The 14,975-nt window shown below is 38.5% G+C and overlaps 1 protein-coding gene across 1 annotated transcript in view; it reads left to right on the top strand.

The window, feature by feature from the left end:
- The first annotated feature begins 5,473 nt into the window (after positions 1-5,473).
- The window catches only part of LOC136846694 (probable G-protein coupled receptor AH9.1), a 16,341-nt gene continuing 6,839 nt past the window's right edge, over positions 5,474-14,975 (top strand). The window contains exon 1 of the mRNA XM_067117764.1: positions 5,474-5,664. The gene's annotated coding sequence lies outside the window, so the exon portion shown is untranslated. The remainder of the gene's footprint in view (positions 5,665-14,975) is intronic.

The raw sequence follows: 14,975 nt of genomic DNA, 5'->3' as shown, positions 1-14,975 counted from the left end.
TTGAACATTTTCTTATCCATGGTATTCTTGTTTGATGCACCATAGTAATTTTAATTGCTGTACAGTGCAGTAATACAATTATGCTAAGAAGATTTGTATAAAAAATGGTATGTATGAGGGATTTAATGGCAGTACAGTATGTGTGTATTGTATAGTAAAATCTTAGTTTGTTCTCAGTCATCCTGTGGAGAGTAGCATTTAGAATGCAAGCACGTGTATTTGGAATTGGATTAAAGTCCAGCAGGGTATATACTATACAAATCAAGATGAGAATGTTATACAGGAGAATCTTCCATTAATGGGAACTAGGGGTTTTAGGATTGAATGGTAAAGTACTTGGCAGTTTTCACAGTATACCCTAGGCTAGGCTACATCTGACACCAGATTCCACATATAAACCCTCTATAGCTTTTACTTAGGCTAGGAAACTGCAAGTAATAGCATAGCTGCCATTAAGAAAATGGAAATACAAGAAACCACTGGATATATTATTGCATTAATTGCACCAGTGCATCACAAAATTTAACTGTCTTGAACAGTTATTTCCCTTGGGGAGCAACTCAGGATGCTTAATCTAAGACAGTATAACTTTAATCCTCCATTGTGAAGATGGGTGGCAGAACTGCATTTTTATAGCAATATATGCAGGTGAAGAATGTCAGAAGTGCCTTTTGGTAGCGAAGGTGGTCCTTCTGCGTAATTTAAGATCCCAAAGGCCCAGGCTGAGCTAAAGCTTCATGTATCCAGGCTGTAGGAGAAGGAATTGTAATTAGCAGCTGCCTAAGACTCCTTGACATATAAGGACCTGGAGTTGTCTCCTTGTTTGCTGTTAATGGTAGATTTTCAGTCATACTCTTGAATTCTCACATTGTTTTGGCATACACATTACTATTACCTTGCTGTCTGCCTCACTGAATTCTACCTGAAAATCTTATGCTTCTAAGCCCATAAAATCATGGATAATATCAGCATCTTCCAGTAGCTTTTTACATGTGTTTGAAAGTAGTGACAGATTTACTGTCATCCATGCAGCATGGCAATTAAATACTGTACGTATAGGCAACTAAAAGTTTACATAGCCAATTTCTCTTGGGTCTTCTTCCTCAGGGTTCCTTATGCGATATCTTTCTCCTCTTCCAAGAGAACCATCATCCTGGACTGGAACATCCGTTGCTATGGTCCCTTGGCCATTTAACTTCTTTATACATTGCTTGAATCAAGGATGCTGTTTCTTGGGGAAGAACATGTGATGGATATGGTAGCTGAATCAAGGATGCTGTTTCTTGGGGAAGGACATGTGATTGATATGGCAATCTCGTCATAGTTTTCCCCCCTTAAACTTCTCTGTGAATCCAAAGGATAACCTCCAATTGGAAGTGAATTCTTCAGAAAGCATGGTTATAAACATAGCTTGTCATGAGTGACATGAACCTTTATTTCTATAAAGTACAGTAATTTTTAGTGCCAGCAAGACATGGCTTCAAGTCATGTTTTACATCAGTTGTAGCAAACCAGCAGAAAATATCTGCTCTGCTTCATTCTTGTAATGCTGTGGTTACCAGCCCCAGTGAATGTTTTTAGGCCTAATCTTGCAGGCTAGCCTAGCCTCATTCATATATAAATGAGCAAGTCCAGTGCTTTCATATTTTCAATTACTTGCTGTTCCCAAGCCAGTTTCTTATTTAATCATGCCTCAGCTCCTACTTACACCACAGATGCCTCAGCACCTATGGACACCACAGAGAATCATTACAAGCTGTGAAATTTTGTACTCCAAGTCAACTGGCATATTTCAAAACTAAATGATTCAGTTCAGCACCAAAGGGTGCCATGCATGCTATGAGCTGTTGTGTAAACTATACCACTTACATACAGCATCATCCAAACTAACCTGATCAATATTACAGTACATGTAACCCTCAACTCACAAATAACATTCCCACAAACAAAATGTTGTTCTGTGGCACAGCACTGAATCTACCGCAAAATTTTGTAATGTTTCATTCACTATTCAACTTGCTTCCAGGCAACATTTATGTGCTACGATAGACTACCCAAGGCATCTCAGTACTGTATGCAAAGTATAGCTCTAATTTAAATAACATGAAATAAAATTATAAAACGGATAACAAGCAGTAAGCTCATAAGCAGTAGGCCCAAACCAAGTGAGTTGTACTAGAAACAATTTTGGACTGTCAGGAATTTCAACTAGTGAAATGACATTGCTCCAGTATCTTAGTGCATTTATAAATAAAAATGAACATCCTATATCTCCTGTCATCTGTAATTCCTGGCAGTCCAAACTTGTTTCTAGTACACAGCACTTGGTTGGGGCTCACTGCTTATGAGCTTAGCAATAATTTTCTTTTAACACTATATTTTTCATAAAATGCTGGTTTTGGTTTAATTTTAGATTAATTTCTGTGTTTTGTGGTGTTCAAAAAATGAAAAAACTCAAAATGATAAGTTTAAGTTAGCCAGGAAGAGAAACTTCTTTACTTTTCATAAATAAATTTTTTAAAAGCTATAAATGCATAAAATCTCTTTGCAAATTACTGTATGATAAATTTCATTTCCAATGATTTACATTACTCTAATTTTTACATTTTATTGTACATAAAAAATTTTGTGTACTAGCAATCTTTTGAAGTGGTTAGAAAGAATTCTGTTTGAATGGATGTTACTTTTGGGGGAAGTGGAGTTAAACCATTGTCCAGGTACCTCCAGATGTTATGTGATGTCAAAATATTTGCAATTATTTCGATTTTACTGCTATGGGTAGAGTCATTTAGTATGACTGGAATCTCAAAGCATGAAAATTGCATATGCAGAATTGAAAGGCATGAAATTTGCATAATAACATCGGAATCTTTAGTGGTTAGTTATGTGTTCAAGATAAATGCACAAGATATACAGCGATAAAAACGATGCTGATCCTTGTAGCTCTTCATAAGTCCTAAGCTAAATGATACCTTGATATACTGGCTCTTCTGGTGAAGGTACTTAGAGATTCCTGCATGGCCCACTCCTTTATCAGCCCCATCTGCTGAGGGTCGTCCAGTCTATTGAAGGCCCTTAACTTCATACTGGAGACTGTCTAGAAATGCCTGAGAGAGAAAGAGAAAGAGAGAGGGAGACTTTTGTGAAGGACTACAGGGAAGATAGACAGAACAGTTAGGCAATCCTCAGCAGCCATGTACTAACAGAAGTGGGCCATTCTCTGAGGTTGGAGAATAGCTCTCCAGTTACAGACATTCTTCAGAGATTTCCTAAGCTATCTCTCGTGGGATAAGCTTCACTAAGTCCCTGTAGTGCATAGCCATCACTTTTCCTTGAGCCATGTCTTTCAATGGAAGGGCAGGGATCTTTCATACGTTAGAAAGCTCTGCCAGCTCAAGACGATCATGAGGAGATTTGACTAGTCTTTTCCAGTCCGAACAGTCATGTCTACAGAGTTGCATCTCTCTCTCGTTCTCTGCTCTTTTGCTAGCCTTAACACCAGTAAAAAGTATTGGTAAGCTATAGTAAATACCTCATTCTATTTGAGGGCTATCATGCACAAGTCCTGGTATACCTTCACCTGTGGCAACTGCTCAGCTTGTTATGTAGGTAAATTTGGACAGGAAAACATTTCATCTAAGGTTCATGGTGGCCATGAATCTGTTTTGGATAAGAGAATGCCTGGACTCTCCCCATTTTTGTCTTGCTAATTGCAGACAGCTTTGGGCCATACTAGTCTGGCCTGAGTAGGCTGCAGCCCGATGTGACTCCACCATCATTGCTTACACATCATCGTAGCATACACTACTTTTCTCGAAGACAGTGCACTGTAGGCCTTAAGGTTCTTTGCAGTGTCCCTTTGGACCCTAGCAGCAACTTCCTTCACTCATTTTACTGTATCTCTGTTCATGTTCTCTTTCTTCCATCCGACTTTTCACCAACTCTAACAATTGTTTCATAGTGTAACTGTGAGGTTTTCCTCTGGTTACACCTTTCAAACCTTACTGTCAATTTCCCTTTCAGCACTGAATGACCGCATAGGTCCCAGTGCTTGGCCTTAATTCTATTCTATTCTAGAGTAAATGGCAAACCAACAATATCTATTGTTCTATTATAGAATAAAAACTTTCATAGCTCGAAGGAGAATTACTAGTGAATGTTATGGCAGATACAAAACTGGTGGATCTTTTTTAGGCGAACGTTGTACATCAATACACATTAGCCAAACGGATGGATCTATTTAGGCTAGTGTTATATATCAATACACATTAGCCAAGTAATTTAGGTACCTTTAAAATAAGGCTAGGAGGGGTCTTGGATGTATTATTCAATGGTATAAGTTCCAAATCTCCAGCAAGAGCATGTTGGAGAAATTATGCAAGTGGAAAATTTATACCATTTCCAATAGAAACCCTATAAATCAGACCAAGGGAAGTTGCAGAAAATTTATCTTACTTGCTTCGGATATCCAATTGTAGAATTACTCCATTAAATTTCAGAGAATTTGTGACTGCCAAGTTGAACTTCATCTCATTTATTTTTTGGCTCGCTTCATCCTGCTGTCCAACCACTCCAACTGTCAGCTGATATGCAAGTCATGGAATAAGAACCGTATGAAATTACGACTTGACGACATTGTCTGTTTGAAGGTTTCGGTTGCAAAGCGCGTAAACCGAAAGGTGATTTTGTTTACGTTCGTATCCCCTCTGTGTTTGTGGCTGGTTCTATATTGAGAGTCGGACCGGTCTCTCTCTCTCCCGCGGCTTCTTTGTAGCTTTGGAGATTAAACTTTTGACTTTGTTCGATTCAAAATTTTCTCATTTGCATTTCCACTGTAGTATTATCATTCGTGCTTTTTCATTTTGCTACGTTATGAAGTCATTATTTCGAACTGTCTATCTAAACTATAAAAACAGCAAAAGGCTAATTTTCATATTGGGAATTGTGCGTCATTCTCGACAAATAATGTATCACTATTTTTAAGTCACGGTGTGTGTTTTCAATAATGATTTTTTTATAAAAACTACTAAAATATTATGCATACTAAGGATTCGAACAACGCTTAATATAATCCAACTTTTTTAGTACTAGTTTTAGTTCTACTAAATAAAAATATTAACAATATTCTCCTCTCACTACTGGATAAATTAGTGGGTTATAATCACGGTCTATAATCGAGTTATAAAGAAAGTTATTCGAATTCTTGGTTCGAATATTTATATATATCAAAAGTTCCAAATGTATCATCCAATAATTAACTTTAAAAATAAATATTACCCTACTAACAAACCTACTGTAGACGTACTTAAAGAGATTACAAATATTAAGACCCTGAACAACATGAACCGGTAAGAACGCTAATACACAAGGAACCGCTACGATCCTTGAAGAGGACAAGATCGTGTCCGTTGCCCCCACTAAATGGCGGAGATAATGTGGGCATTTATCAGCACGAAAATTAGTAATCGGTGCCAGTATGCCCCGGGCCTCTCACCGAGGTTGTGGCACAGTCAGTTACGGTGCCGCTTAAGGGCAGTAAGAAGCCAGGCGGCACTCTGTGACTATCGACAGTGCTAGGCTGAAAGTTTGAAGGGTTAATACTTTTCGTTTTGATAGCGTTCTTCAGTCTACTTGCAAGGATTTCCTCCTTCATATTTGTACCAGGTAATACTTTTCAGTCTTTTATTTGTGAGGTGGGGGTTGAGAAAGTTCAGATTCCTTTGCGCATGTTCGTGAAAACTGGTTTTTGCCGTTGACAGTTTCTTGAACTTCAACTCGTCGGAGGTTTGAAAATAAAATGTGAGAAATGAATTATAACACCTTGAGCTGATATCAATGGTTTGATGGTAGTACTGTTAAATATTTTTCTTATCTTTACTGTCACGGTGTTATCATCTTTATACAAGAGTGCAAGTATTTATGTGTAATCAACTTAAAAGGCCAATGACTCGTAAACTTCCTCAGAAAAAATTGCTTGTTCGAGAAGAAAGGAAAATTTAAGTGCCCAAAATAGGTTGCAAATAAAGATAAATACCAATGCGAGACAGCCAGCTGCAAGGTGATAATGGGCAATCTCATTTACATTTTTCTTAATTCAAAATTAGCTTAAAAGGGGTTAAAATATGTTTTGGAATCATTTGGAAACGAGCATCTGCCATGTCAAGTCACTTATCTTTACTATTAACGTAAAAACCTTTTAGGAGCAGTTTTATTAAGTGTATTCGAACGATACACCACAGACCGCCTAATTCATTAAAAAAAAAATCTGCCTGTTCATAATCATATTCGTTAGAAAGATAAAGGGATTTTTAATATTTGTCGTCAGTTCGCCATGCTAATTTGAAGACATCGTAACGTAAACAGAAAGTATCTCTTCAATTCACTCTGTCCATTTTAGTTTTCTGTAAAAGAAAACTGTTGTGCCGGCTTTGTCTGTCCGTCCGCACTTTTTCTGTCCGCCCTCAGATCTTAAAAACTACTGAGGCTAGAGGGCTGCAAATCGGTATGTTGATCATCCACCCTCCAATCATCAAACATGCCAAATTGCAGTCCTCTAGCCTCGATAGTTTTGTTTTTATCAAAGGTTAAAGTTAGCCATAATCGTACTTCTGGCAGCGCTATACGTACCAACAACATAGTCCACCACCGGACCGTGGCTGAGGCCACCACCGGACAGAAAATTCGATGGCGCCGAAGAGACTTCAGCGCATTTTTTACTTGTTATCTATTTAGTTCCGTCAACCAAGTGAGACGGGAGGTCATTCGCATCCACTCGTGTCTGTTTATTCATGTCTGTCTGCTTACGAAATCTCAAAAAAAAAAAAAAACCCCTACCGATGTATTTAACAGATTTGGTGGAGCAGTAGGTGATAAGTCGAGGGTCATCTGATTAGATTTTGAAATGGATCCGGGTTCAAATCTACGACATAATTTACTGATTTATTTCCTTACTTTTTGTGGGGGGGCATTTATTTGCTCTTTCAGCGCTTTTCAGATCATTCGTTCCTCACTGCATGACAACAGCTAACAAAATGGACGCATATCCATTCATTTTTACCGTAAAAATGTGGTGCTGTGGTTATGAGTTTGTTGCTTTCTCACGCGCTCAATCTGTCGAGGCGGCAGTTCTACAACACAATGGGATAAAACAATGAAACCGAAGATTATGCAAACCTTTAGTAAGGTCTAATATTTACATTTTTTATATAGACAGTACACTAAAGTAGATGACGGGAATTCCGAACGCATTTGTGATTCAACAGTGTGAGCGTACATGAACCATTTTCTATTATCTGCAAGAAACGGCAGTCCCACCCCCCTACCCTTCCCCCAAACTCCTCCTGTCCCTAACTTGGCCTCAGGGGTGTACCCCTTTCTGTATATTGTTAATAGTTTTTTTTTTTAATAGCTAGCTCGTCACAGTCTTTGTTGTAACTGATTCTGCGTACTCTCCTAAAACTAACTACAAGCTGCAATCCAGCTCTCTCTCTCTCTCTCTCTCTCTCTCTCTCTCTCTCTCTCTCTCTCTCTCTCTCTCTCTCTAAGTTAATGCAATGCGGATTGAATGGTAAAACGCATATTCCTCTCCTAAAACTAACTACAAGCTGCAATCCAGATCTCTCTCTCTCTCTCTCTCTCTCTCTCTCTCTCTCTCGACCACAACAGCCATAATCGGATTATTGTCTTCTGGCAGAGGCTCAATTAAGGTTTGCCTCCTTATCTCTGATTAATTGCCACTTACTGGTCTTACAGTCTGATATGCTGCAACATGTCGGCATCAAGGGTACAGTCTAGAAATCAGTATACGAAGCAGACAGTGGGATGTCTATAAGCTCGAACAGATGTATCTTTTTACTCCATTATATTTTAGAGCTGTCGCTCTAATTATTTTTAATCTAATAAACTAGTTTTAAGTACCATGCTCATATACAATTTCTGCCGTTAAAACTGAACATCAATGAAAAAGCAATATTTAGCTGTGGAATATCAGAGTTCTTCGTTGGACTGGTCGGTACCGTTCTCAGCTAGCATACTGCAGGGCCCGAGCTCGATTCTCCGGCCGGCCAATGAAAGAATTAGAGGAATTTATTTCTGGTGATAGAAATTCATTTCTCGGTATAATGTGGTTCGGATTCCACAGTAAGCTGTAGGTCCCGTTGCTAGGTAACCAATTGGTTCTTAGCCACGTGTTATAAGTCTAATCCTTCGGGCCAGCCCTAGGAGAGCTGTTAATCAGCTCAGTGGTCTGGTTAAACTAAGGTATACCTAACTTTTTTTCAGGAATATCAGAGCAACCTGTTGATTTATTCTATAAAATGGCGGGACTTAATATTTGATAAAATAACTGATTTGTACTAAGACATAAATATGACACATTAATTCTCAAATATCAATCACTATTTTTTTTTACAAGTCCCTATACACTCATTAATACTTTCACTCCTTAGATACTAAAAAAAAAATCTATATGAAAAGAGATAAAAATCTGACACTGATAAAGAATAATCGTGTCTTGTTTAGCCCAGCTTTTTGAAAAGCTTAAACATTTTTTTTCCTTTGATTATATTATCAAATTTCGTACACCTTATCCTGACTACCTTCATAGATATTTTCTCTACCACAAGAGCTTATACACTGATGCCGGTCTCAAACCCTGACAAAAAAAATTAAAAATAAATTAAAAAACGGGAGCTAAGCTCGACTTCACTCATCTACCTTGTGGAAAAGAAAGAGGAAAAAAAAAAATATTCCATGTACTGACACGGGCTCTTGCTCCTGAAGGAGAAATAATCAAGATCTCAAAGCGCGATCTTTTTTCCTCGGTAGGTTTCCTATCGACTAACAGCGAACGAAGGAATATAAACAGTTTGCTCGAGGCCATAATTAGAAGGGGGTACTAAGTAGACTTGCAAATAAAGAAGGTGGGGGGGGGGCGGTTATTCACGTCTGTAAACAGAGTAGGCATGGCGTGATCAAACGGCAATTCTGAAAGAAAAATCCCTTTCCTTTCAAATTATTTCACAGGAACAATGTTCTCAGGATAATAATAATAATAATAATAATAAGTAATTTATAGGCCAAAGACCTAGTTAGGATCCACTGTCGCTTACCCCAGACTGCTAAGGTTTGATGCAAGTTTCAGCAACGCCTCTTCCATTCTTCTCTCTCTCTCTCTCTCTCTCTCTCTCTCTCTCTCTCTCTCTCTCTTACAAGACGAGTGAGTTACCTCTATGCTTAACCTTCTCCCCACCCCCATCGCCCCCAACACTTTTATTATTTAGACTGGGAACCGCAATGAGTGCACAAACTCTCGCTTAATAATAATAATAATAATAATAATAATAATAATAATAATAATAATAATAATAATGTTCCCAAAAGAATTTTAAAAAGATTTCCATCCCCGCAGGAAACTGCTATTAAAAAACCAAAGTATCCTTAAGAGTTTTCTTATAAAATTAAAAATACCGAGATACCTTACGCGGATGTGTGTTCCCCAAATGATTTTTCCTTTTGGTTTCGAAAAGTTATATTTGTGGTGAACGAAAACTGAATACATGCAAGTTCGCGATGATTTCATATATTAACTGCCTTGGGGACAGGAACGGGAAGCCAGGATAATATTTATATATCGTACAGAGAGAGAGAGAGAGAGAGAGAGTTCGGTTACATTACCATAAATTGAGAATAAGCAAAACTCAAAACTATATTGGGGGCGTAGCCGCTTCTAACGTTCAAACATCGTAATCGCTTTCGATCGTATGTTATCAATACCACAAACATCCGCAGAACCTCTCTGACAACATTGACAAGCAGAGCAGGATCTGGGTTACATGATTAGGTAAGGGAAGAGTAAAAAAATTTGGACGATACAAAAACTACAAGAAGTTCATAGGTCTGTAGTTTATCGGAAAAGGTCATTCAAACGACTGGGTACCGAGTTAGTAATGTTTTGTTTAATATTAACCACATTTAAAAATTGGTTTGGGCAGACGTTTTATGGACAGGTGTCCTTCCTGACTCCCTCACTATTTAGCCAGCTTGTAACCGGCACAGTGTGTGTGTGTGTGTGTGTGTGTGTGTGTATCAGTCAAGAAACATATTCATTATCCTTAGTCATTTTTTTTCAAAGAATTGATATAAACTTTTAAAAAAAAATTTTCATAACTTGGGTCTCAAATGATAAAGTCTACAAAATGTTGAGTTACTACGTATAGGCTTTTCTACATGAACATAAAAGACAATACAGATATTCCCTTTGTTCTTCTGCATGAATTCTTCTCGCAAAGAAATCTGGAGGCCTATTTAAAAAAAAAAAAAAAAAAAAAAACTATGATACTGGCGACACAATGCTATTGCAGAAAACTATTAACTAACTATCGATCAAACATGACCAAATCAGGAAGTCCTCTCTCCGAGATAGAAAAAAAAGCAAGTAAAAAATGCGCAGAAGTTTCCTCGGTGCATTCAAGTTTTCTGTACATCGTATAATGCCGTATGAGCCGTGACCCATGAAACTTTCAGACACGGCCCGGTGCTGGCCTGTCCTATGGCGTTGCCAGAAGCACTATCATGTCTAACTTTACCCTTAAATGAAATGAAAAATACTGAGGCTAGAGGGCTGCAATTTGGTATGTTTGATGATTGGAGGGTGGATGATCAACATCCCAATTCGCAGCCCTCTAGCCTCAGTAATTTTTTTAAGATCCGAGGGCGGACAGAAAAAGTGCGGACGGACAGACAAAGCCATATCAACAGTTTTCTTCTACAGAAAACTTAAAACTAGTGACCTTTCGAAAATATCGGAAATCAGATTCATATCTGCCACCGCCCAGCAAACAGGAACAAAGAATGACAGATCTGCGGAAAGACCATAGGACAAAAGGGGCTTTCGGCAAGAAATTGGTTTTCTTAACTTCCTTAGTTATTTCGGGGACTTGTGTGCCATGGCTTTTATAATACTAATAATCTCACTTTCATGCGGGTTTGTTTTTTTTTTTTCCATTATGCTCTCGTGGTGTGAGGATTTGCGTGATCTTTTTTTTAGTGCTTACTGTGACCTAGGTTTTGGACTTTACTTCAACTATCCTAAAAGGTGACCTTCCCAGGTTCCCAACAAATCCAACATCAACCCTCCCCCGCACCAACTTCTTCCTCTCTCTCTCTCTCTCTCTCTCTCTCTCTCTCTCTCTCTCTCTCTCTCTCTCTCTCTCTCTCTCGGGTTTATCAAAGAGATCATCCGCAGAATTGAAATAAACTTCGAACCAAGGAGTAGACAAATTCCAGTCTATCTATCTATCCACATGCAGATAAATTTTCAAATCTAGTCTGTCTACCTGTCCACATGCAGGTAAATTTTCAAATCTAGTCTATCTACCTGTCCACATGCAGGTAAATTTTCAAATCTAACCAGCAAATCCTCTTGACAATATAGTGTCAAAATTCAAATTTGCTACAATTTCAAGGTCACAGGCTTATTCAATGTACCCAACTGAATAAGTTATACAGTATGAGAATTTGCGCTCGCAACGATATCATCACCGATATTGTAACAACCACAATGCAGTCTCCATTATCAGATAAAGCGAGCGTATAACAATTCTAAGGTCAGACTTCAAGGTGAGACGAGGGGTCAAGGGTCTCTCGCATCCTGTTTGCATATCTGCCAAAATGGGAAGTTTCTCCCTAAAAATAGATCAAACTGAAACGCGGGTAAGAAATATAAAACCACTAAAAAAACAGAAGCTACATTTCTCATGAGAGAGAGAGAGAGAGAGAGAGAGAGAGAGAGAGAGAGAGAGAGAAATTAATCTTAAAAAGACTGGTGGGTGAATTTAATAGCCGACCATTATAAATATTTATTTTTACAGAAACTTCAATCAACCAAAATTAATGAGTTTTGAGAGCAGCATATGCGGCGCGAGTTTTCCAGAGCAATAAATAAATAACTCACAGTTATAGAAGAAACACAACTAAGAATATTTAGAATTTTTTTTATAAATATAAATAAAAGGTATTCTCAATAATCCTCGTGACTTACAGTACTTACATTTACATACTAATGTCGATTGAATGATACGAATGATATGATATTTAGGCCAAAGGCCAAGAACTGGGGCCTGTGAGGTCATTCATCGCTGAAACGGAAAGTGACAGTAAAAGGTTTGAAAAGTGTAACAGGGGTAAAACCTCGCTGTTTTACTATGAATCAATTGTTAAGAGAGGGTGGAAAGTAGGATGGAAGAAAGAGAATATGAGAGGAGGTGCGGTAAAACAAACGAAAGGGGTTGCGGCTAGGGAGCGAAGGCACGCTGCAAAGAACCTCAAAATGCCTACAGTGCCCCCCACTTGGTGCAATGACGGCCCTATCCCCCTACGGGGAGGGGATCTGTCTGTTAAAAGAGAATAGACAACGCGCATTTTTGGGATGAAGTTGCAAACCACATGACCTTGTACAAGCCTAGCTGTAATCCACCCAAGTTATTCATTGCAGGCATTACTTACGTGTCTTTGCAGCGTCCCTTCGGCCCCTAGCTGCAACCTCTTTCATTCCTTTTACTGTAGCTCCTTCCACATTCTCCTTCTTCCATCTGACTTTCCATCCTCTCTAACAATTGTTTCACAGTGCAGCTGCTTTGAGGTTTTCCTTCTGTTACACCTTTCAAGCCTTCTTACTCTCAATTTCCCTTTCAGCGCTGAATGACGTCATAGGTCCCAGCGCTTGGCCTTAGGCCTAAATGCTATATTCTATTCTACTATATTCTATTCCACCGAAGTAGACTAATTTTACACACACACACACACACACACACACACACACACTTCCTGAACACGCGAACTGCCGTAAAAAAAGAAAAAAAGGAAAATTTGGTGCACATTAGCCAACGACAAATGGAAATATCATCATTGTTTTCGCCTTCTCTACTCATTCCTACTCCTGCCATGATCACGGCACCTAAAAACCCCGGGGGAATCCCCCATGTTCAAGCGAGAATCGGGGAAAAAATCAAGCGTTTACACAACACGGAGGATGTTTACCTTAATGGCGGTCTTCCGTTGACGTGCATGCAAATTAGCGCTGGCCCGGTGGGAGGCCTTTGTTTCTTCCCCTTAATAAGGTTAGATACATTATAGAATTTAGGCCAAAGGCCAAGTGCTGGGACCTATGAGGTCAACTCAGCGCTCAAACGGAAATCGACCGTAAAAAGGGTTGAAAGGTGTAACAAGAGGAAAACCTCTCAGTTGCACTATGAATCAACTGTTAGGGTGGCAAGTAAGATGGAAGAAAGAGAATATGAACGGAGATACAGTAAAAGGAATGGAAGAGGTTGCAGCTAGGGGCCGAAGAGACACTGCAAAGGACCTTAAGTAATGCCTGCAGTGCACCGCATGATATGCACTGACGGCGCTTCCCCCTTACTGAGTCTTATAATAAGGTTATTTGATTTGTATCTTATTCCGGCGCTTTATAACATAGATTTCTATACGAGTTCATAATTTTCTAAAATTTGAATACCTGTTTTTTATCTTGATGAATAATTTATTCGCGTACCCGAGTAATTCGTTTTCCTTTACCTGACTTCGCCAACGCAACCCAATAGTCATAACTTCCTCCTTCCATATATACTGTATATATGTGTATATATATATATATATAAATATATATATATATATATATATATATATATATATATATATTTATCTATATATATATATATATATATATATATATATATATATATATATATATTATATTATATATACATATATACTGTATATATACAAATATTACATTAATATCTGGTTGACTGATTTATATCATATAATGGCGTAAACTTTCCCCCATTTCTTAATTTATTATCTAACCGTACAGGAATGCCCGAATTGCTCGAATCTTTCAGCTCAGAACAAGGGCCGTTCTGTTTATTTCTTCCATACCTTTCGTAACATGTTTGTGGCTTATTTTGTCTTTTCGTCATTTCCGGTAGTCGCTCTGCTCATGTGTATCTATACGTGGGCTAATGAATAAATTATACATGACTGTATCTTTATTATCTATTCAATTCTTTACGTCATCAGGCGTTCAGCATTAGAAGGGAGTCTCGCTGCTAACTTTTGAAAATGGCGTTTTTCGTCTGATCACCTTTAAAAGAATCCCCCTTTTTTCCCATAAAATGGGGAGGGGTTGAACTCTGATTTTTTTTTATGCATACTATTCTACTCTTGATAGCAAATACTTCATCTCATACAAAATTCAACTTTGTATCTTGAAAAATAAAGAAAGTAGAGCGGGTTGAATTTCCAAAACTTTGATGGCTTACAATGCTGAACGCCACTTATGCCGAATTACAAACTGCAGGGAACTCGTTTCAAGAAATGTCTCCTATGAAGCATCTGAAATTCAGAAACGCACAGGCGACAGCTCGAAAGATAAGATACCACACAATGGTGAATCACAAAGATAAAGACGCCTTCAACGGCCACAAAAACATAATCCGATAAAACAATCTCTCCGATTATCGGTTTCGGGAACTTCCTCCTGATACCAGATGAATTATTTTCTTTAGGAAGCAGGTCACGTCGACCCAAAACCATTTCGAATCGGGGGCGACGTTACTGGAATGCTTTTGGGGATACGATAAAACCATTTTTACTGGAATTGGAATAGAGAATTCAGGCCAAAGGCCCAAGTGCCAAGACCTATGAGGTCAAACAGCGCTGAAAGGGAAATTGACAGCAAGATGGTTTGAAAGGTGTAATCGGAGGAAAACCTGGCAGTTGGACTATGAAGCCATTGTTGAGAGGGTGGAAAGTCAGACTTAGGAAAGAGAATATGAATGGAGGTACAGTAAAAGGAATGAAAGAGGTTGCAGCTAGGGGTTGAAGGGACGCTGCAAAGAACCTTAAGTAATGCCTACAGTGCACCACGTAAGGTGGGCTGACGGCACTACCCCACTAAGGGGACTATTTTTCCT

The sequence above is a fragment of the Macrobrachium rosenbergii genome, chromosome 15 (assembly GCF_040412425.1).
Source record: "Macrobrachium rosenbergii isolate ZJJX-2024 chromosome 15, ASM4041242v1, whole genome shotgun sequence".
Classification (NCBI taxonomy): domain Eukaryota; kingdom Metazoa; phylum Arthropoda; class Malacostraca; order Decapoda; family Palaemonidae; genus Macrobrachium; species Macrobrachium rosenbergii.
The sequence above is the reverse complement of the archived record's forward strand: the minus strand, read 5'-3'. Positions and strand labels throughout refer to the sequence as shown.